Source organism: Neolamprologus multifasciatus, chromosome 16, assembly GCF_963576455.1.
Source record: "Neolamprologus multifasciatus chromosome 16, fNeoMul1.2, whole genome shotgun sequence".
In the NCBI taxonomy this organism is placed as follows: Eukaryota; Metazoa; Chordata; class Actinopteri; order Cichliformes; family Cichlidae; genus Neolamprologus; species Neolamprologus multifasciatus.
In genome coordinates this window covers 3,915,183-3,936,954 of record NC_140454.1, presented here as the reverse complement: position 1 = coordinate 3,936,954, position 21,772 = coordinate 3,915,183, and the positions used below count along the sequence as shown (strand labels likewise).

General features: G+C 40.6%; 2 long non-coding RNA genes across 2 annotated transcripts in view; one reads left to right on the top strand and one right to left on the bottom strand.

Annotated features, from left to right (window-relative positions):
- Positions 1-21,772, top strand: part of LOC146500033 (uncharacterized) — a 347,579-nt gene that overhangs the window by 229,514 nt on the left and 96,293 nt on the right. The gene's annotated exons all lie outside the window — the stretch shown is intronic.
- On the bottom strand, positions 2,294-20,942 carry LOC146500038 (uncharacterized). Its single transcript, XR_014869890.1, has 2 exons — positions 20,697-20,942; positions 2,294-9,483 (listed from the first exon to the last, which is right to left on the bottom strand). It is a non-coding gene; the product is annotated as an uncharacterized LOC146500038 (long non-coding RNA).

Sequence of the window (21,772 nt, the reverse complement as noted above, 5' to 3'; positions counted from 1 at the left end):
CACTGCGTTTAACTCAAAGTTAGGTCGAGTAGCAGGAAAGCGCCGTTACTTCTGCTACTTTTTATTCCGTCACTTTGAGTCGTTGTGGAAGCTCATCTCAACGCAGTTGTGACCTTCCTCTGCAGTTTTCTTTAAGCCCCTTCGTTTCCCCCCATTAGGCAGGCTTCTAAAAATAGGCAGGCGCACACGGAACCACTCGCTATAGGTTGTCTGGCGAGTTAACGCAGAGATTATAGAAATCAAAATATATTTCTAGAACACAGACACATAAAGTAATATTGTTCCGTAAACAGACCTTTAAAGAAATAAATGGACAGCCTAGTGCCAGAAGATGTGAAATTATTCACACTTGCAATGTCGCAGTTAAAAATGTATCGAGCAAAACATTTCATAATAATCTACATATATGTGCTTTTAGATAGCTAGATTGAATTGCTTCTATGAACTGTAATTAAATTTTTTTTCAACAGCCATGTGAAAACAACAGTGTTCCAGTGGCACACCGTGTTACCTAATGCAAGTTTATCATGTCAAAAGGCTAGTTAATCAGTTTAGCACAGCTGAAAGCTGCACTAAGAACATAGGTGGCAAATTTGGTTAGTTGGAGGACCGGCCTCTGTGAGTTTGATGGACCTCAAATTAAGATTGGTTTGGCAGTTTCCACTGTTCTCCGCGTTTCGTAATCTTTTATATTCACTTATTCCCTTGAGAACACTGTTTGCTAATGTTTCAAAGCAACCAAGTGTAATTATATGATTTCCATTCTTTGTGCTGTGGGTAACATGAAACCAACACCACCGTGTCCCATGCTCCCTCCGGCTTCATTCTCCTTTGCCCCGGGGGCATCTTCTGCAGGCTCATGCGCCCTAATCGTCTCCCTCTCCCCGTCACTTCCACTGACCCCCTGTTGTGGAGGGAGAGAGCAACATTACATCTTAATCTCACTTGCTTGATGGAGAATGCAGGTCCCTGAAAGGCAGCATTTTCTGGTTACATGAACACATTGGGGTTGGATCAACCATATGCCAATTGACATGGCTCGGGCTGAATGGCTAACGTGGATTGTAACAGTGGTCCTCGGACAAAAAGCCCCCCTGCGGGCTCCCACACCTCCACCAGAGCTGAACAGACGTTCAGCCTGCCGCTGACACAAGGCCAGATCCCCCCACCGACACTGAGACGTAGACACACACGCAAACGCACACACACAAAAGTTTTTGGTATGATATTGCAGTGATTTTAATGCAGATTTCATAGATGATGCTGTTGAGCTTTAAATTTGAGTAAACTCAATATTGTACACAACATATATTTACTGTCTTTAGACTTTTTATTTCTTTGCAGTTGTTACAACTTTTCCCAGCATGCCATTAAATTTTCGGGAGAAATGCAAAATTGCAGAGGACTATATTTGTGTAGTTTCAGGCTCTTTCCCCCCAGTTTTGGCAAATTAATTAATAAATATTGATTAGAAATTGTTATTGAATTCATTTTTTTCATGCCAAGAAAAAAAAGATGCACACAGACAATTTCATACATCTGTATTTATCTAAATATACCTATACAAAAAAACTTACTACTATTATTTGTCTTTTCGCCCTTTTTTTAAACCAGGTATATGTATGTGTGTATATATATATATATATATATATATATACATATATGTATATATATATGTATATATATATACATATATATGTATATATATATGTATATATATACATATATATGTATATATACATATATATGTATATATATACATATATATACATATATACATATATATGTATATATATATATACATATATATGTGTATATATATACATATATACATATATATGTATATATATATATACACATATATATACATATATATGTATATATATATATACATATATACATATATATATATATATGTATATATATATATATATATACATATATATACATATATATATGTATATATATGTATATATATATACATATATATACATATATATATGTATATATATATATATACATATATATATATATATATATGTATATATATATATATATATATACATATATATATATGTATATATATATATGTATATACATATATATATATATATATATATATGTATATATATGTGTGTATGTGTGTGTTTTAGCCTCCCTCTGTTCTAGTTATATGTTATCCGATTATTAGCAAGATGGCTAGAAACCATATAAGTAGTAAACTTAAAACTTAAAAGTAGTAAACACTTTTAAATCACGTCTTAAAACCCACCTTTATTCCTTGGCTTTTAACCTCAGTGAGACTTAGTTTCTCTTTTAATTGAAGTAGTTATTTAATTAATGATTTCACTCTTCTTTTATTTGGTTTTTATTTATATCTCATGTAATTTTATTTTACAGTTCCAATGTACAGCACTTTGTGTCAGCTGTGGTTGTTTTAAAGTGCTTTATAAATAAAGTTGATGATGATAAACAGACGCGTATACGTGTAATTAAACTGTGATCAGGCAGCATTAGACTCCCATCGCTGTGACAGACTAACAAAATAAATCCTTGTCTTTTCAGTGATCCTGCATGAGAGCGTGAGATGGTAGGCCTTAGTGAAAATGTGCCCCGACTGGAGAGGCAAGCTGTCCCTGCCACTCCACTGACTGTACCACTGGAGAGGCCAGTGCGTTCACCATATGGGACAGGGATGGTCAATAGGATTATGTCCTGCACCTCTCCTTCTCCCTCTTCTCTTCACCACAAATAATCATCCAGGGGATGAAGTCCTGGCCCACCAAGCCTCTGCTGAAGTATCCCAGATTCCCTTTCCCCTACTTGGGAAGGGAGAGTGGGGTAGTGGGGGTCTCGTGGGCAGAGAGAAAGAGCAGGGGGACCAGCAGATGGATTAACATATTCAACAGAGGCAGAGATCAAGCCTTTATAGAGTGAGGACAGAGGGAGGCTTTCTCTCACACATAGAGTCTGAGAGAAAACAGAAATGAGTGTAAGCTGGATTTGTTTTCATTGTCATGGAAAAACAGTGATGGGCCAAATGATAACGCAGCTACTCAAACGTGGCCTATTTCTCTCTCAGTGGTGGAGGCAGGATGTGTGCAAAAGTTACTAAAGAAGTGCAATCCTCAAATGAATGTAGTGTGAGAAAAAGAGGTTAATTTACTAATTCATAAAATATAATTCTGATATGATTATTGTTCTTAAAACCTTGAGATTTCGTTCAAATTTAAAATTACTTTGACTTTTATTTATATAACCTGAGTGTCTTACTTTGGGAATCTTGTGGGGAGATGCTGCCAGCTGTAGTTAAAAGTGATCCTACACCACCTTCGCCTTCTACTGCAGATACAGATTTACACTTAACAGCTGTTTCTCCACAAAAAGCCAGAATGTAAAATACTTCCTCGTCCTCGTCTCCACTGCTAATTGCTCAAAAACAATTCTCTGGCTTCCACTTCCATGAATGAATATCCCTGACGCAACCCCAACGGGTCTCCTCCCGAGCTTGAACCAGCACGAATCCTTCACTTATTAAGCGAATGTGCAAAACTAATCAGGCTAATTCAATTCAATTCAATTTTATTTATATAGCGCTAAATCACAACAAAAGTCGCCTCAAGGCGCTTCATAGATACAGAGAAAAACCCAACAATCATATGACCCCCTATGAGCAAGCACTTTGGCGACAGTGGGAAGGAAAAACTCCCTTTTAACAGGAAGAAACCTCCGGCAGAACCAGGCTCAGGGAGGGGCGGGGCCATCTGCTGTGATTGGTTGGGGTGAGAGAAGGAAGACAGGATAAAGACATGCTGTGGAAGAGAGACAGAGGTTAATAACAGATATGATTCAATGCAGAGAGGTCTGTTAATACATAGTGAGTGAGAAAGGTGACTGGAAAGGAAAAACTCAATGCATCATGGGAATCCCCCGGCAGCCTACGTCGATTGCAGCATAACTAAGGGAGGATTCAGGGTCACCTGGTCCAGCCCTAACTATATGCTTTAGCAAAAAGGAAAGTTTGAAGCCTAATCTTAAAAGTAGAGATAGTGTCTGTCTTCCGAATCCAAACTGGAAGCTGGTTCCACAGAAGAGGGGCCTGAAAACTGAAGGCTCTGCCTCCCATTCTACTTTTAAATACTCTAGGAACATTGAGTTACAGCTTTTACCCTCCAAATTTCCGCCTTTTTAACAGTCATCTGCTAAAATTTGGGTCTTACAATGCAATTTTTAATGTTACCTTTCATTATGGCAGGTTTCCTTTGGGTGTTTGGGTGCTTCTTGCACTATGAACACCACACACACACACACACACACACACACACACACTGAAACAGACAGAGCGAGACAGAAAGAGCACAAACTGTGGCGTGAGCAAACTTGTGGTTCTGTCCCAGCATGGGCACCAGATTAGAAACCCAGTTATTTTACTGGTTTGCTGTTCTCATGACGTGTGAATGGCCACTGAGATAGTGGACCAACTTTATCCTACGCATTCATCTGCACATCAAAGATGGGCCCAACCGTTAGAGAAATACCACCCTGAAAGTGAGCGAAGGCCCTGCTGCTACTGAATCAGACGTCCAAAAGCAGAAAACAGCAAGTGTTTGTGTTTGTGTGTGTTTATGAGTGAAGGTTGATATCTGATCAGGCTGCTGTTAAGCCGGCTGGCAGTTTTGTCTCCCTCGCTCTCTCACATAATGAAGTATTCAAGCTTATCTTTGTCAGACAAAAGCAGACTGATGTGTGAAAATCACGTTAAATCCACCTCTTTGTGCTCATTAAACCGCTGCGGTGCCTTTGAACTTTTTGTAATCACTTCAGTGTTTTATTTTTCGGTTTAGCTGAACACATAACACAGCCCATTGATAAAGACCATATGGATAAAAGTACGTCAACACCCAAACATTACACCCATAGAGCCTGTCAGTTAAAACCGTGGGCTTTAATCAGCTTCTATAACGGCCACAGCGAGCTAGAGTTGTGGCGGTGAGGTGTTCAAGTTCATTCTCAAAGGGCTGAGCACTGTGTACAGACCACATATGCCGATGTATACTAATTAGGGGTGGGGGAAAAAATCGATACTGTGTAGTATCGTGATATTTTGTTTGCTAATAATGTATCGATACAGCAGAAATCGATATTTTGTTACAAAAAAGGTTTTTGTGCTCTGACTTCAAAGCATGTTGATCCTTTTTCTGAGCAAGAATCCTGACATTCCTTCACTGTCCAAATGTGTTTAACTTGTTTTTGGCAGCAATAAACATGACAGTTTACTTATTTTATTTTAAGACAAGTTTTATTTTAATTAAGTTTAAAACTTTTTTATTTAATGTAAAATTATATTTTGTTTTAATTTACTTTCAAATTCTTCAGTTGCTGAAGGGGCTGCATAGTTTTCATAAACTGCATAGTTCAGAATAGCTATAATTGTACCAGATGGTTGATTCAGTTAAGTTGGACTAGACTGTAATACAAACCGTTCAGTTTGTCAACAATCAAACTGAAATGAGAGAAAGACTGAGTGTGAGACTTTGATATTAGAGAAAATGAATATTGATAAAGTTTACCTTTATGTACAGAATCTGAATATCGCAAAATATTTTAAAAAAATTGCAATAATATCGTATCGTGCGTTAAGTATTGTGATAATATCATATCGTGGGATGTATGGTGATTCCCACCTCTAATAATAATCATAGTAATATTTTCCCTGCTTCAAATATTTTAGTATTGAAAAAAAAAAGTATTGTTTTCACTGAAGGAACTATCAGAGCAACAAATCCAGGCAAGTCATTCATTGAGAAAAGGCTTCAAATCATATGCAAATAATGAGGAGAATCATTTGGTTGTGCAAGGATGCAAAATCTTCACGTTTTACTAACGAAAGCTTTAATCTCTCTTCATCTGTAACCATGCTTTAATGAGCAGGGGTTTAGAAAAGTTATCGTTGTCGGACATCAAACTGGATGAACCAGCCGAGCTGTGGAAACCTGCTATGACATCCCAGAGCCAGTTTATGCTCCTCTGCACTGAGACGCTGTGTTTGGTTTGTTTTATAACCGTGCTGTCGTAAAGCAGAATAGATGCAGCACTTAACAAATTTATTAGACCACCTGTCACAAAACAAGAAAAGACAAATGTTTTAGAAATCTATCAAAAACTTGTTTGTAACAAAAAAAAAATGATTGTTAATTATTAGGAAAATTACAAACTGGACTTCTCTGAGAAGCATAAAACTGTTTCTTATGTTCAGGAATGAAAGCAAATAAATCGCTTCACTACATTTTTCTGATTTTGGTGTAAAAATAGTAACAAATATGTAACAACATAGCAACTATATTATTATATTTTAGTATTTAAAAAAATATCATGTTGATTAATCCTTTAAAGCCGGTCGGAGCGGGCACGCTCTGTTTTGCGTAACTATTTTTAAATCCCGGTAGATCTGCAACCACGTAAGCTAGCGCAATAATTTTTTTTGCATATGAAACCGGAGGAGTTGTACTTACATCTTCTGCCATCAGCTTGTCCTCGGTCACAGTTTCCTTCCACATATAGCTTTGCAAAAACTGCATAAAAAGCGCTTGCAGGAACAAAAACATAATATTCCAGAAACACGCTTTGCCGATCCGATCAGCTGTTCGTAACACTTCCTACGTTGGAATAGACGTCAGCACAAACTTTTGCATGTCCGCCATGACCTGCCTGAAACCGAAAGTGACGTCATTTTTTCAGAAATGTAGTTTTTTTTACCATCAGGGCCTCATGAGCCTATACTGGTGTTTTTAAAAGTTGTGTTTGACTTTATGACTTTCTGTGTGGTTTCTGGGATGCTTAGGACTCATATTGCACTGCTGGAAATAATTTATTTTGATGCATATGCTGCTTTTTTGCAAATTTGCATTATAATATTTATTTTTGTTTTTCCTGCAGTATATAAAAATTGGTGTATTTCAAAAATAAAACTATGAAGACACTCAAAATAAATTTCCTGTGGTGGGAAACTATTTTGTGCAACTTTTTTGTATTTACAGTTTTGAGGGATAAGCCTCTTAAATTTCTCTAACTAGAAATATATGCTAAAAAAACAAAAACGATTTTCAATTTTTTTGTAGTTTATTGCACTTTTTTGCAATTTATGTAATTACTATGCACTTAATGCAGACATATTATTAAAATGTGGGCTATAATGGTTGTATTGATGTATAGCAACTTGAAATGCTCCCATAAATGGCTCCACAGCATGTAAAAATATAATATAAGCTCTGGCGGACTTGGTTCTATGGTAGGTCTTAAAGGGTTAACGAGCTGTTACTGTTAATTTTGGACAGCAGTGGGATAAACCTCACACTGGGTGGCGGTTTAATACTTTTTTTCGGCACAGTATGTGTGTCTCAGTGAGAGCTCGACCTGTTAATCATCCTAACTCAATAGCTTCTGAAACAAGAACAAGCCTTTCCTCAGCTAACTTCCATCCTTTTAAAAATTAAGGGGAAAATGAAGGAGGGAAGAAAATGTTGAGACGATGTGGAAGGAAGTTTTGGTAAACCGAGGGGTTGAGTGCATGACAGCCAGGAATGATATTAATTTGAACGTCTGACAGTTGAACCCTAATCAAAGTCACAGTGAGGTTTGAGGGTGTGATGAGAGAATATGAAGAAAAAGTAGAACAAGAGAAAGAGAATGTTACATCAGCGTAGAGAAGGAGACGGAAAGAAGACAATGCAGCAGCCGCTAGAGAAAGAGGGAGAACCTGGAGCCTGGCTGCTGGTGTTGTGATTGATGAGGTCACTGAGAGGGCTTCCCCAAATCGCCGAGTGTCTCCACAGGGTCAGCCAGAGGTTGGGTAGAGGTCAAAGTGCAACCAAAGGGGAGACACAAAGTATTAAAGTACTACATCAATTTTTACATTGTAATACGCAGCATGAGAATGAAGTCTGAGTAAATCTGCTTCAGGTGCGTTCATACACACTGCTCTGTTTGAACGTGGATGCTTTGGTATTCCCTGAAACTGAAAATCATGCACAAACATATTACAGCGTTTCAACAAACGATACAAAAAAACTCTTTAGATGGTAGTGCGCCAAAAGGCAGGACTTTAGCATACATGCTAATTCCAACACACATGCAGTGCACAAAAAGCTTTGTGCAGCATTGTTCTGTTGTATTCCTGGGTGGGAGGGCCAGCAGTGAAGTAGCTACGAGTGAAGGTAACCATTTTCAACCAGGTTGGAGCCACTTGGTAAACACACACTATAATTACTGCTTATTAAAGGCTATAGGGGCCCATTAGTAGCATTGGCCCTGCCCCTCACTGCCTGCCTCCTCATTAGAGAAGCCAGCACAGCTCGGTCTGCCTCATTACCACCTGCCTGTTAAATTCACACACGTGCATCCATGCAGGGAAACACACTTGCACACACGCATGCAAAAACACTCAAGCACACTGCAGGTGCAGCGAGAACGAAGTCACGCGTTGACTTGCTGACTGTCGTCAGGGTAAAGCAGCTGTATGTTCAATGCATCATGTAATATTAGTCAAGTTCTAATAACTTGAATTGCTTGCAACAAGACAAACATTTTTTTCACGCTTGCATTTCTATAACAGAAGTGATCTCTAGCCCTGTGGATGGGGGCACCACTATCCCCTCCTGCCAGGATAGAAATGTTTCTCTTGAATCGAGTTGCAGCGGCCCCTTCCTCTAAGATGAGCTCTGGATCCAAACCATGTTTTACTTTGCCTGTTAGTGTCTCCTTTTGTGCAACAACAAGATGCGTTCAGTTCAAAATTAAGAAATTGACACTGACTTTACATTCAACATTAAAAAAGCTTATTTTTTAGCTTAAATTTAAAGTAGGAGCGTTTGCTTTATGACTGAACTTGCTATAAATGGCACACATGTATTATAACGACACACAAACAAAATCTGGTTCCCAGTTGCTCCCTGAGTGTGCCCCATTTTGACCCCATCTCTATTAAAAAAACAGTAACGTCGCATTGCCACCCTATGTCGTTCACTGTGTCCCAAACAAAAGCCTCATCTCTGTCAGCAGGAACTGAACTGGGTGCAGCTGCCACTGTCGTTTCTTCACTTTATTGGCAAGGCCAATCTTCTCAACAACACTGATTTACTGGGGAATACATGCACTATTTTTTCCCTCAATAGACCCTCTTCCATCCCTCTCTGCCCTCCCTGTGCCCCCTGTTAGGGTAACAATTTCTTAGTTGTGCCTGTTTGACTCTGGCATGGCAGCAGAGGCAGGGAGAGGCTGCCAGCGCACTCTCCTCCTCTTTGATTCTTTTTTCCCTCTTATTCTTTCACTCTGTCCTCTTTTGAGCTACAGTAGGTCAGTGAACGACTCCATGGCAGCCCTGGCAGTTTCATACTTGTATCTGTCTTTGTCGTCTTTGTTGTTCTTTCTTGTTTTTTTCTTTCCAGGTGGATGCCAGACAGGCAAGGGCGCCAGGGAAGCAGATGGCTGCAAGAAAGAAATAGGAAGCAAAAGTGCCAAAGAAAAAGCAATTAAAACAATTTATTGGAGAAATCCTGTGGAAATTGCTAAACACTATATGGGACAAAGCAACAGGTCCTCATGTTCAAAATATCAAAAGTGATCTAAAATTACATTTATGCCAAAATGATTAGCAAACATTAAACTGGGGCATATTCTTGTAGCTGTCAACACTGTTTGCCTTCATGTTCTCATCTTTAAAATTGCCAATACTGACCTCATCCTCTAGCATGGAATTCAAAGGACACATAACAATATCTTGGCTACCTTGATTTTGATTTTTCCTTTTGTGTTTTTTAGTTTATCAGTGGTGTCTTTTATTTCACGTTATCGCTACAGTCACACTTAGCAAAACGGTGTTGCCTTCAAAATTATTGTTTCAAAGCTGGTGACTGGGACGGTGACCACTCGTATTCAGTTGCTACCTTCAAACTTTGGTGCATCAGGACAGTGATAAAACAGCAATAAGACGGGGTCAGTCTGACCTCGGTTTATGATTGAACGGGGTCGGGTTGGCAACTACACGCAGTTAACTGTGATCAGTTGTTAAAAATTGCAAATCTGTCGCAACAGACAACAACGTAGATAGAAATTCACATTAGCTACTTTCGTTCAGAGTCACTTAGAGACTGAACGACAGAAATTTGAAACTGACGTGAAACTGAAATTTCACAAATAGTGACGTAGTTACTGCAGGATGAGGATTCAACTGAAAAATGCTTGGCAACCCTGCTTTTATAAAGCAATAATACCAGAACACAACCAGCTGAGTCGAATCAATCAAAAGTTGACACTCAGAGATTGAGGGTGTTGCACACGCAGCCTCTGGGCCATCAGTAGTTCAGTAGATTGTAAGTAGTTGGCTGCTGCAACTACTTACAATCACCAAAGGTAAAAAAATCGAATGCAATCAATGGACAAACCACCAATTTTCCCAGTCGCAAGCAGGGTGTCATCCTGTATTTACTACATTATGGTTGAACCACAAAGTGCACGCAGAAGGAGGAAGCGGTAAAGGCGGGTAAAAATGAAAAAAACTGACCTGAAGTTATGCTGAACGTTCAACTCTAGTGTTTTTCCTGCGTTAATGATAGTGAGATTTCTTTTTCTTTAACTTTGATGCTCCGTAGTTTCCACAAATCAGAAATTTCAAATTAGCAAGACGGTGTATGCTGCTAGGAAAAAGCCAGTCAAATGTGCATTCACATGAATGTGTATTGCTGAAACCAGGCTTCAAGCAACTGCAACCGATGCAAAGTCCATTTTAAAAACTGCACTTAACAGTGACCGACTAAGTAGCCTGATCAGGCTTGGTACTCTAGTGCAGTTTAATCAGTGTTGGGACTAACGTGTTATTAAGTAACGCGTTACAGTAACTACGTTATTATTGTGGTAACGAGCACGGTAACTAGTTATTATGCCAAAATCAGGAACGCGTTAGTCGTTACTGGGATTTAGATAGGGTCGTTACTCGTTACTTCGTGTGGTGGCTATCGCGGAGCTTCCACAGATTCAGTAACATTAGCAAGTGGTGGAGGCAGCAGGTGGATGAGGGAAAGGGGACGCAGAAGAAAAAGAGACCCGAGGCGGCCGCCGGTCCAAGTGTGAACTGAACTTCGGGTAAGAAGTTATGACCTGCAGTCTATCTGGGTCAGATATAAACCAAGTTTAGGTGGAGTTTATTTTCGTTATTCTGACTTTTTCCGTACTGCGTACTAGCTAGCATGACGGAGTTTCTATACAGCTGGGTGGGTGCTATGAAGTTAATCATGTTGAAAAATGTCTCGCTTTTAAAAAATAATTATCTGAATCTTACAACAAACGATTGATGCATATATACCATCAAAACAGTGAACATCACTGTCACAACAGCGTTTGTTTTCATTCAAAGGCTTTATGATTTTTCCTATAATGGTGGGCCAGTCTCTAGTCAAAATGCCCGGGCCGATTTTTTTGTCCCCGTCCAGCCCTGTATGCAGCTCATCTGCAGTCTGGTGTTACCTACATCTTCCTATTCAGAAGGCAGAATTTCCGAGTTCTGAGTACAATCAAAGCACCACGACTGCAGTTTTTGTGTTGGATGTAAAAGGCGCACATGACGCTGTGACGTAGGCTAGAATCATGGCAGCAGTCAATGACGGTCCAGGCGTGGGATTTCTCTCGTGGAAATATGCACATTATCTTTTCCTTTCTATTGGTAGGTGGCACAGTGCACTTGTGGCAAGTAAGCAAGCTAGAAGACTGGCAAAGTTATGGAAGCAACACATTAACAAGAGAATTCTGAGTAAAACCAAAGTTACTTTCCCTAGTAACTAGTTACTTTGAAAGTAACGAGTAACTTAAAGTAACTGAGTTACTTTTGATAGAAGTAACTAGTAATGTAACTAAGTTACTATTCTAAAGTAACTTACCCAACACTGAGTTTAACATCTCCTGAATTACTGACTTTTTTTCTTTCTCTTTCTTTTCTGCTTGTTTCTGGGGCTTTTAGGGCATATTTGTAGAAATTTACCAATAGGTGTACACACTGTCCATGTTAAACCTGCATAAAACACCTGCAAGCATCTCTAAGCATGCATGTATAACATACACATTTACATTTTTAGGTTAACAAGTTTTACTAACTTTACTAGTGAAGTCTTTGTAAAGAAAGTGCAGACAGACAACGCAGGTGAATTAAGAGAGAGCAAGTCTGCCTTTCACTCTGACACAGAGTTAAGAATCATCAACCTGAAGCACCTGTTAGCCTCACATTTAATTAGAAAAGAAAAGAGTTAGCTCTCTTCACCTGCATTGAACAAACCTTAAATTCTTGCCACGAGGGTAGCTGTTATAGAGGTGGCTGATAAAAGGAGCATGTGTGGCATTCAACATATAAGCATATGTGTGTTTGTGTGTGTCCACTCCAGAGTGCTCCAAACTTTGAGGACGGCCCCTCCAGAAAACACAGGCCCGGCTCTCCAATCTCAAAGGACGAGCTTCATTCACCGCCTGGCAACGGAGCTGAGAAATGGAGAAGAGATGGGCAGAACGGGATGGGTGGGCAGTAAATTATCAGCTTTTAGTGGGGAAGACACGATATTTATTTATAGCATTCAGCCAGGGCACTTGGTGAGGGGTGAAATGCAATGGGGGGAGGGTGTGCGCCTTTTGCGAGGGGCATCTTAGGTGGTCAGCATTGACCTGCACTAACCCCTTGTATCCTGTCTTATTCTCCCACCCTTCACACTTGTCTTGTACCCAAAGATCCCGAGACCTCCCTGGCAATTAGGGAACGAGTCGCACCTACTCCCTGCCCCCAAAGGCAGTAAATTTTCCTCCTTCTCCTGGCCTTGTGACACACACACTCACACAACCTCAGAATTGAGGCTTTAAGACACAATTCAGCCCAAGCCCTACTTGCTTTATCCCCCACTTTACATTTTATCACCACCCCTTGTTTTGTTTTGCTGTCTCAATCCATCAATCTTCCCATTAGCCCTCCATCTTACGGAAACCGCGGGGAACGCCCCCTTTACACCAGCCCTTCAAATCTGTCATTCTCCCTGCACCTCCCTCAGGCTCCTCCACTCGCTGCTCGCTCCGTCTCTCCCTCCATCCTCTTTAGTCCTACCTGTTGCATTCAAATGATCAGTGCTACACCATTATGTCTTGTTGCCTTCGCCGCCAGCTTGAGGTTGACGCAAGGCTGCGCTGGAGCAAGGGTGGAAAGGATGGAGCGAGATGGAGAGGGCAAAGGACTGGAGATGCTGTGGGTGGATGGTGGTGGTGGGGGGTAGCAGCACTTTGGGTGGTATGTTTCTTGCAAGGGTGGGACACAATGCCCCCAGTGTTCAGGCAAGCCCACAGGAGCTTGTTTTACAACAGGGGAGGGGCAGCCATCAATGGCCAGATGATGTGAACCACCCTGAGCCGATTCACAGTGACAAACAGCCCCCTCCGTGCAACCCCCCGCCCCCCTTTCTGCTTTCTCCCATCGCCTCTCTCCTTCACTCCACACATTATGTTCTGTTGGACCAAAACCAGGACAGCAGAGAGCATGCACCAGCACCGCAGCAGCTCAATGGACTGGAAGTGAGGGGACACACGCCCACACATACACACTCACATGCACAAACGCTCAGAATTTCTCACATACATAATGGGCATCCATGCATAGACTCACGGGCGCGCACAAACACACACAAACACACAGGAACAGACCCTTTCTGTCCGTCTCCTCCTAATGACACCTCAAGCATCTCGCTCGAACATGAATTGGTATTAGTTTAATTAAATCAGCGTGGCCCTTATTTGTGTTGCTCTCTTCATTCTCAAAAAAAGGCAAAATGGCTTGATGACAGCATAATTGCTGAAGAATTGAAGGAGAGCTAGTATGGTAAGCTGCCAAGTGGGTCCAAATCACCCCCACCTCTCTGCTTTTCTACCCCATAGGCCCGGTGCCCCTCTCCTTGAAGACCGGTCCATTCTCTAGGCCCTCCAAGTTTGTTCACGTAGCCTCAGCACACAACACGACTCTTAATGAATAATGAGTGTGGAAAAACTCTTTTAACCTATAAGGGAGAAATGATGTTTAGGCATCTTCTACAGCAGCTCATATGTCTACACCAAAAAACTCGTCTTCCAGATATACAAACTAATTGGGATATTCTGTGATAATGAAGTGACTCCCATTCAGGTCACTTTGATGTTAATACCTAACAAAGAGTCGCAATACATCACTTTACCATGCTTATTAAAGTTTACTTTAAAAAGGGTGCTCTACATGGAGAGATCCATCTTCTGGATTTGGAATAGTGATTCAAAATCCTGCTCCTCACATACAAGGTCTTAAATAATCAGGCCCCATCTTATCTTAATGACCTTGTGGTACCATATCACCCTATTAGAGCACTTCGCTCTCGCTCTGCAGGCCTACTTGTTGTTCCTAGAGTATTTAAAAGTAGAATGGGAGGCAGAGCCTTCAGTTTTCAGGCCCCTCTTCTGTGGAACCAGCTTCCAGTTTGGATTTGGGAGACAGACACTATCTCTACTTTCAAGATTAGGCTTCAAACTTTCCTTTTTGCTAAAGCATATAGTTAGTGCTGGACCAGGTGACCCTGAATCCTCCCTTAGTTATGCTGCAATAGATGTAGGCTGCCGGGGGATTCCCATGATGCACTGAGTTTTTCCTTTCCAGTCACCTTTCTCACTCACTATGTGTTAACAGACCTCTCTGTATTGAATCATATCTGTTATTAACCTCTGTCTCTCTTCCACAGCATGTCTTTATCCTGTCTTCCTTCTCTCACCCCAACCGGTCGCAGCAGATGGCCCCGCCCCTCCCTGAGCCTGGTTCTGCTGGAGGTTTCTTCCTGTTAAAAGGGAGTTTTTCCTTCCCACTGTCGCCAAAGTGCTGCTCATAGGGGGTCATATGATTGTTGGGCTTTTCTCTGTATCTATGAAGCGCCTTGAGGCGACTTTTGTTGTGATTTGGCGCTATATAAATAAAATTGAATTGAATTGAATGTGCTTGTGGGAAATTACCTGATGCAATTAAATGTTAATGTACATGATACTACTATTTGGAGTATTCTCCAAAAAATCAAACGATGTTTTCACAGGCTGCAGAGACAGCTGCAAGATCCCTGGGTAAAGTTCCTGTGGTGGAACCAAGGCTTATGTAGGCGTGCTCATCAAGCTTTAGTCTGTGTTCATACGCAGTGTAGCAAAACATCAGAGAAACAAATTATGTACCCATCGTGAATATGTCTCCATCAATATTCATGTTGGTGAATACATTCTTAACTTCATCATCTGGAAAAGTCCGCAGCTCAACAATTGAGTGCTCTGTCAAATTTTCACCACACATATATATTTTTTGAGTCAGGTATGGCCAACTCTGGTTCAACATAACCACTAGAGAAAGAAACAACAGTGTTGAGTGCATGTCTGTGTGTGTGCTGGGGGTGTGCCAGCTGGTTAGTAGTGAGGTAGCAATAAAGTACTCCACCCCCTTGTTAGGGATGATGAGCTTGTGTGTGATGGGATCAGGAGGCTGGTAGGGAGAATGAAGGAATGCAGCCCAGCCCTCTCAGTCCCTACATATGACGCTAATTGCAACAGAACGGGGATGGCCTGGTCTGCTTGTGTACACTATTGTTATTCCTCAGCCTATTGTCTCCTGCCTTCTGACAATCGCCATCTGAATGAGAGCCTGTTAAGCTTGGCAGATCCCCGTCATTAGACCCCTTTACACCCATTGTGATGCGGCACGGAGGATACTGTAGGGCTATCAGTGGCTTTCAGCGGGACTGAGGACGAATCCACAATAACCACAGATACGTTCTTTGTTTCTTTTTTGTTTCGGTTGGTCCATTCACACCAAACCTTCAAATAACTTGATCTAAAACTGTTTGATCTTGGTCGCTTTTATGGAATTTGAATTTCCTTCTCTTCTCCTAGCAAGCAAGTGAAAGTCCTTTGAGAGCATTCGTGGGCTGTTTCTGTGGTTAAAAATGACAGATTTCAGAAAAATGTGGAAATATTAATAAAATATGGATAAAACCACAGGATTTCCAGAAATGTGCGCATTCATATATTTACATATACGAGTTGTTTTCAGTTAGATACACTTATTCCAGCTGCACACTGTTCGCATTATTGCTCTGTACAATGACCTATTTTTGTTGTTGAGCCTACCTGTAAAAAGTTATAAATATGATGGATAAAAGATTAATATGTTACTTTGTCTTCAGTATCTTTTATCTTGTACTCTTCTTGCTCAGTTGCTTCAAGGGTCCTGAGATGATTTGCATCATTGAGATGCATTTCTGTTTACACTATTATATGGAACACTTGTGCAAATTTAAAATGCTCTAATCGCTTTAAAATATGCTTTAATCAGTCTTAGAATAATCTCACCGGCTTTTCCACCCATAAACAATTGACAGCTTCACTCCAGTGAACGTGACACTTTTTTTTTGTCCTCTCAAGTTTGGCCATAGATGCACGATGGACACAAATAGCCAGCTGGCCTGCTTTGAGCATAGTGCGACACAGTCTAGTCTCTGGCTCCCTAAAACAAGCATCTGGAGGCTCGGGCAGTGAATACAAGTGTGAATATATTCATCCCCATGCTGCTTTGTTAAATCTCTGGGCGTAAAGCTGTTGTACCCCCGTGCCCTCCTGGGTGACCCCGGAGGATCAGAGACCAGGTTGTCGAAACATTTGTAACATTTGGCCAAAGCAAATCTCAGGCTGCCTGTTGAATTGAAGCTCACACCAAAGAGTAGAGAAAAAAAATCCCCCTGGAACCCTCAAAACACTCCCTACGCTGGTCCGGGACCCCCTTCTTGTTACTTATCCCTCACGCACACACACTAACACGCCGAGCATGGAGGCTCAACCCCTCACAACCTCCAGCAAATCCCCTTTATCTTTTCCCAGCCAGATGGGGCCGCTGGAATAATAGCTGAAGCCCAATGAGTTCCATTCAATTTGTCATGCCGTCTAAAGGAGCTTGTAAGCTTCCCATTTGCAGTTATGTTATAGTAACCATGGGAGGCTCTGCAGTGTTAGGACTTAATTACCTCCTAATAGCTGTTGTAGAGATAAAGCCCCCAGCCAGCAAAACCCAGTGCTGTCCAGCCCCTGAGACACACGGGCCCGAAGACTCATTCGGCAGCCAAGGTACACACAATTCAGTATGTTACTGATGTGACCTTTCGCCCTCATGTGTCTCTACACATCTGTACAGAGGTGCAGTAGCACTTTGGTGACTTTCTCGTGTATTTGTTTACGTTTTCAGCACCTACACCACCTAGTGTGAGTCTGGGTTAGCAGTCTAGGATGTCTGCTATCAGATGGATTCACATGACATGCTCGATACACATTCCCGGCCTGAATCAAATAAAACCTACTGACTGAATGAGTAGAGCCACGAGGAAGTTTGCGGTTAAATAGTAAAGACTACTATCAGATTAAAGTTTTGTTCATTTATTTATTTAAGACCAAGAAGACTAAAAACATCAGCACTTAAATAACAATATAATAAAGCCCCTCACAACATGCTAGCATGGCTGCAGACTCTCTTTTTTATGTAAACAAAGTGATCCAGTGAAAAAGATGATTGCAGCATTAATCAAAGGCTGTAGCTAGATTAACATTATGCACTGATAATCATCTGCAAATGTTGTTGCAAATCGTCTTAAACAGGCTAAAGAACATGCTACAGGTTTTCTTCTTTAAGATCGTGGTCTTAAACAACTTGATGAGTTTTTCTGTATCTCTTTTAAACACACTGCACTTATTTTTAGACAATGGGAAGCACACATACAATATTTTTCTTACAGTATTTGATTTAAGAATCGCAATAGTCCTAAATGCATGAATATTATCTATGATAAGGAAAAGATTAGAACTGAAAATAAAGCAGGAGCGTGCTGTCTTCCGGATCATTAGAAATATACAAGATATTCAATTTTATGACATAATGAGAATACGTACTTATAATACATGTAAGCTGTTGGGAAAAAAAACCCTTTTCTAACAGCTGCCTCTGGTTTTCCTACAACATCAGATTTAAACTCTCTAGACTTTGCTCATAATCCCACCACTCCCTTTTCAATATATGATAACTCTTATGTTTTATAATTGCCTCCTAGAATTATTACTGGCACTGCAAAAACAGCAGGGCTTGAACCTCCTCATTGTGAAGTCCTTCTTGTTCATTTCTAGTAACAACCTCCTGAATTAAAGTTGTCTGAAAAGGAGCAGAGCAGGTAGCCCCGTATAGCATATTTAGGGTCAATATTTATGTTAATTTATGCAAATCTCACAAACGAACACCTGCTCGTGAAGAGGTGCCATGCATCAGGCTGAAATAAGCATAATGACGAGTTTGTGGCTTTAAGAGAGTTTGCTGAATCTGACTTGGAACACTCAAACGGACAAGAGTAAGAGGTTCAACGTGATGACTGACATTTTTATTGCCAAACAGTCGTGGACTGGTTAACTCGACACTTCTTTAATCTAAATCACTGCCTGTTTGACATGGTGAATGAAAGTTGACAAAACTGGGGATAACAAAAAAAGACCAGTGACTACCTGCAAACAATTTGTCACCGCATACTAAAAGAGTTAAATACTTTTTGATGGTCTTCAGTAAGAGGAGCTGGGACGCCAGACAGCTAGAAGAGGTAAGAGGTGGAGTTTATATAACAGGCACAATCTCACTGGCACTCGTCTGGTGTGTGGAGACTTTGTATGGGACCTTTATATCTTTTCCAGTTTCGACTTTTCCCGAGTTATCTGTACTTGTGGATTTAGGAAAAAGGCTTTACCCCCCCCCCCCCCCCCCCCCCCACCCATCAATTTTTAAATGATTACGAAAATGTCATGCAGCTAAGTATAACTAAAGTTAAAATTGGGGTTGCTTCACCCTAATTTATTGGCATTAACTAGGCCACTAGATGTACAGTAAAGCGCGAATGCACGAGACATGCATGCAAATCTGAGCGGGAGACAAAGTGCACTTGCAGAAACGCGCTCACAGTAACGGCAGTGGCTGGCGGCATCTCACGTTCTTCACTACAGAATTCAACAAAAGCGAGAATTTTGCTTCATTTCGTTCCAGGATTTCAGAGAGAAAGGGATCGAGGGGGACAGCCAGGACGTTATTCATGTCTTTCAGTTCATTTGGCTCTGCTGGTCAGCTCCCAAGACAGAAAGAGAAACCTTCTCTCATGTTTTTCCACCTCCTCTATTTTCTGCCGTTTTTGTTCCCTTCCTTTTTTTTATTTTGGAGGCAGATTAGCAGGATTAAGTATGGCTCACATATGCTCCTCCTCACTATTGGTATTCACCACTGCACTGGGCCTAACGCCACCCAGACTGATGGACAGAAACAGAGATAGAATTAAAAAGATGGGGACGATGCTGATGAAGAGATGAGTGAACATGTTACCAACACCACTGTTCACATACCTTGTTTTTAGGTTTCAGTTGTGGCTGTTTTCCCTCAATTTGGCTGTCAAATAATTTGAAAACTGACTAGAGCATCCAAGGAGCTCTCTTTACTATTTGAACATGACTGTTTTGCCCCTGTTCAAAAACCTGAGATCATAAATGAAGGGTTTTCCCAGTTTTGGTAAGAAAAAGACTTAACTGCCACTCACAAAGCCCTTTGAGATGAACTGGAGTGCAGACTGCAAAACAGACTTTATCACAGCATCAGCGTTACCAAAGCACTTGTGGCTGAATGAGCGCAAATCCTCAGCCAGGTTTAGAAATCTGGTGCAAAGAATGAAACCAGAAGAGCGGAGGCTGCTAAAGAAACAGATTTATTCCCATGGTCTGGAAATCACATGGGTGCAATGCTGTTGTCTGTTTTTTTTTGTTTAAATAAAATAATAATCTGCCAATAATCTGTCTGCTTGGTCATTATTAATCAGGTTTGGTATATTATGGTACTTCCTGTTGAGTGCTGTTTTCTGGCAATACAGAAAATACTTGTAAATAATTTTGAGGTAAATTAACTGCAAACACGTGGATTGGGGGGGGCAGTTTCCAGCTGCTGCAATATAAAACACACACAGAGAGCTGTATAGGTTTTCTCTGAATCTTAGGAAACTTAGGAATTGGCCCGAAACGTATTTTTTTCCTGTTGAAATATCAGCCTTTCTCACTGACATACCAAAAATCTATTTCTGTTAATGCATTAAGAAAAATATGTTATGCACAAAAAGTTATTTAAAAACAAAAAACAACTCTATATAAATAAGTAAAATAAATAAATACATAATTGAAATTATGACAACCTTCCAGAATGTTTCAAGCTGTCGTTACATTCTTGCTGGGAGGTCAAAGTCGTGGTAGAGAGTGAAATGAGGATGCTAGAGGTAAAAAGAAAACCCTGCGGAAGAGGAGAGCATGTGTCTCATTGTGAATCCACTTGCAACACTGAGACTGTGGGAATGTTTAATGAAGCAGGGGGGTGGCAAGGATACAAACCTCCTTATTTAAAATGCCACTTCATTAGCATAATCTTATTTAACGGGAGCAGGCCTAAACACGCGAACGCAATGGAGGAGCCAAGCTAGCAAATATAGGCTCAGGAAGAGGGAGGAGAAAAACGGGGGCGGTGAGTGGTTTTGTGTGCGTGCGTGTGCGCGTGTGTATGGTAGCTAAAGCACACTCACCCGCTAATGACCTTGATTTTTTGACACCTGAAGGGCTCCTAACTGAAAGATGACGGTTGTTCGGCCAAATTTTCCCGACTGGCCGTCAAATCGAACATGACTCCGCACAAACTTAGTTCCGGTCAACTAGAATTCTAAATCAGTGCGCAAGGCGCGTAAAACGGAGGGTAACTATGGCAACAGTCTTCCGTTTACGAAAACTTAGCTGAAATAAGGAAGCGATCAATTTTAAATAATAATAATAATTAAAACTTTTTTTTTAAATTTTTGTCATTGCCCTATTGAACTTCTGAAGTTGTTTGTACTTTTTCTTTCTAGCTTTGCTAGTTTGCTTGTTGTTTTTTTTCCCTTGGTGTCATTTCTTTTCTAAATGAATAACACACACACACACACACACACACACACACACACACACACATATATATATATATATATATATATATATATATATATATATATATATATATATATATATATATATATATGAGAAAGATTGAAAAATAATGCTAGAAAAACTAATAATTATTTTATGTATGTTTCGCCTGGTGCAAAGTATCTATAGGCCTAAGTTACAAATGTTAACCCCATCAGAGGTGTTCCTCAGCCCGCCTTTTATTTAACCAATAACTCACCCTTATGAAAACAGATAAACTTGTAGAGGCAATTAGGGCTCTTTGCGTCCGACTGCACAACACTTGTCATATTGTGGCACAATGCATGCTGTCAGTTTCAGTTAGGTCCGAGTGCAGACCACCGGTTTAGGCCCTTATGTCACGGCTCAGAAAACCGCCAGCGGCAGGCCACGGAGTTGTGGCTCACTGCAGTCTAATTGAAATATTGCGGATCATAACGGTTAAAGGCAATTTTACACACTTCATTAATTAACGTTAAAGATGCACTTCAACGGCAGCTGCTGGCCGACAGCGGGTACAAACGGAAAACACCGTACTAACTCAAACACTGCAAGCAGGAAACATATTGCACTGCTTATTAGGCTTCGATTGGTAATCTGTGTTCAGCCGAAGGGGCGACACTGACTCTCCTTTTTTATTGTTTATTATTAATATATAAAAAAA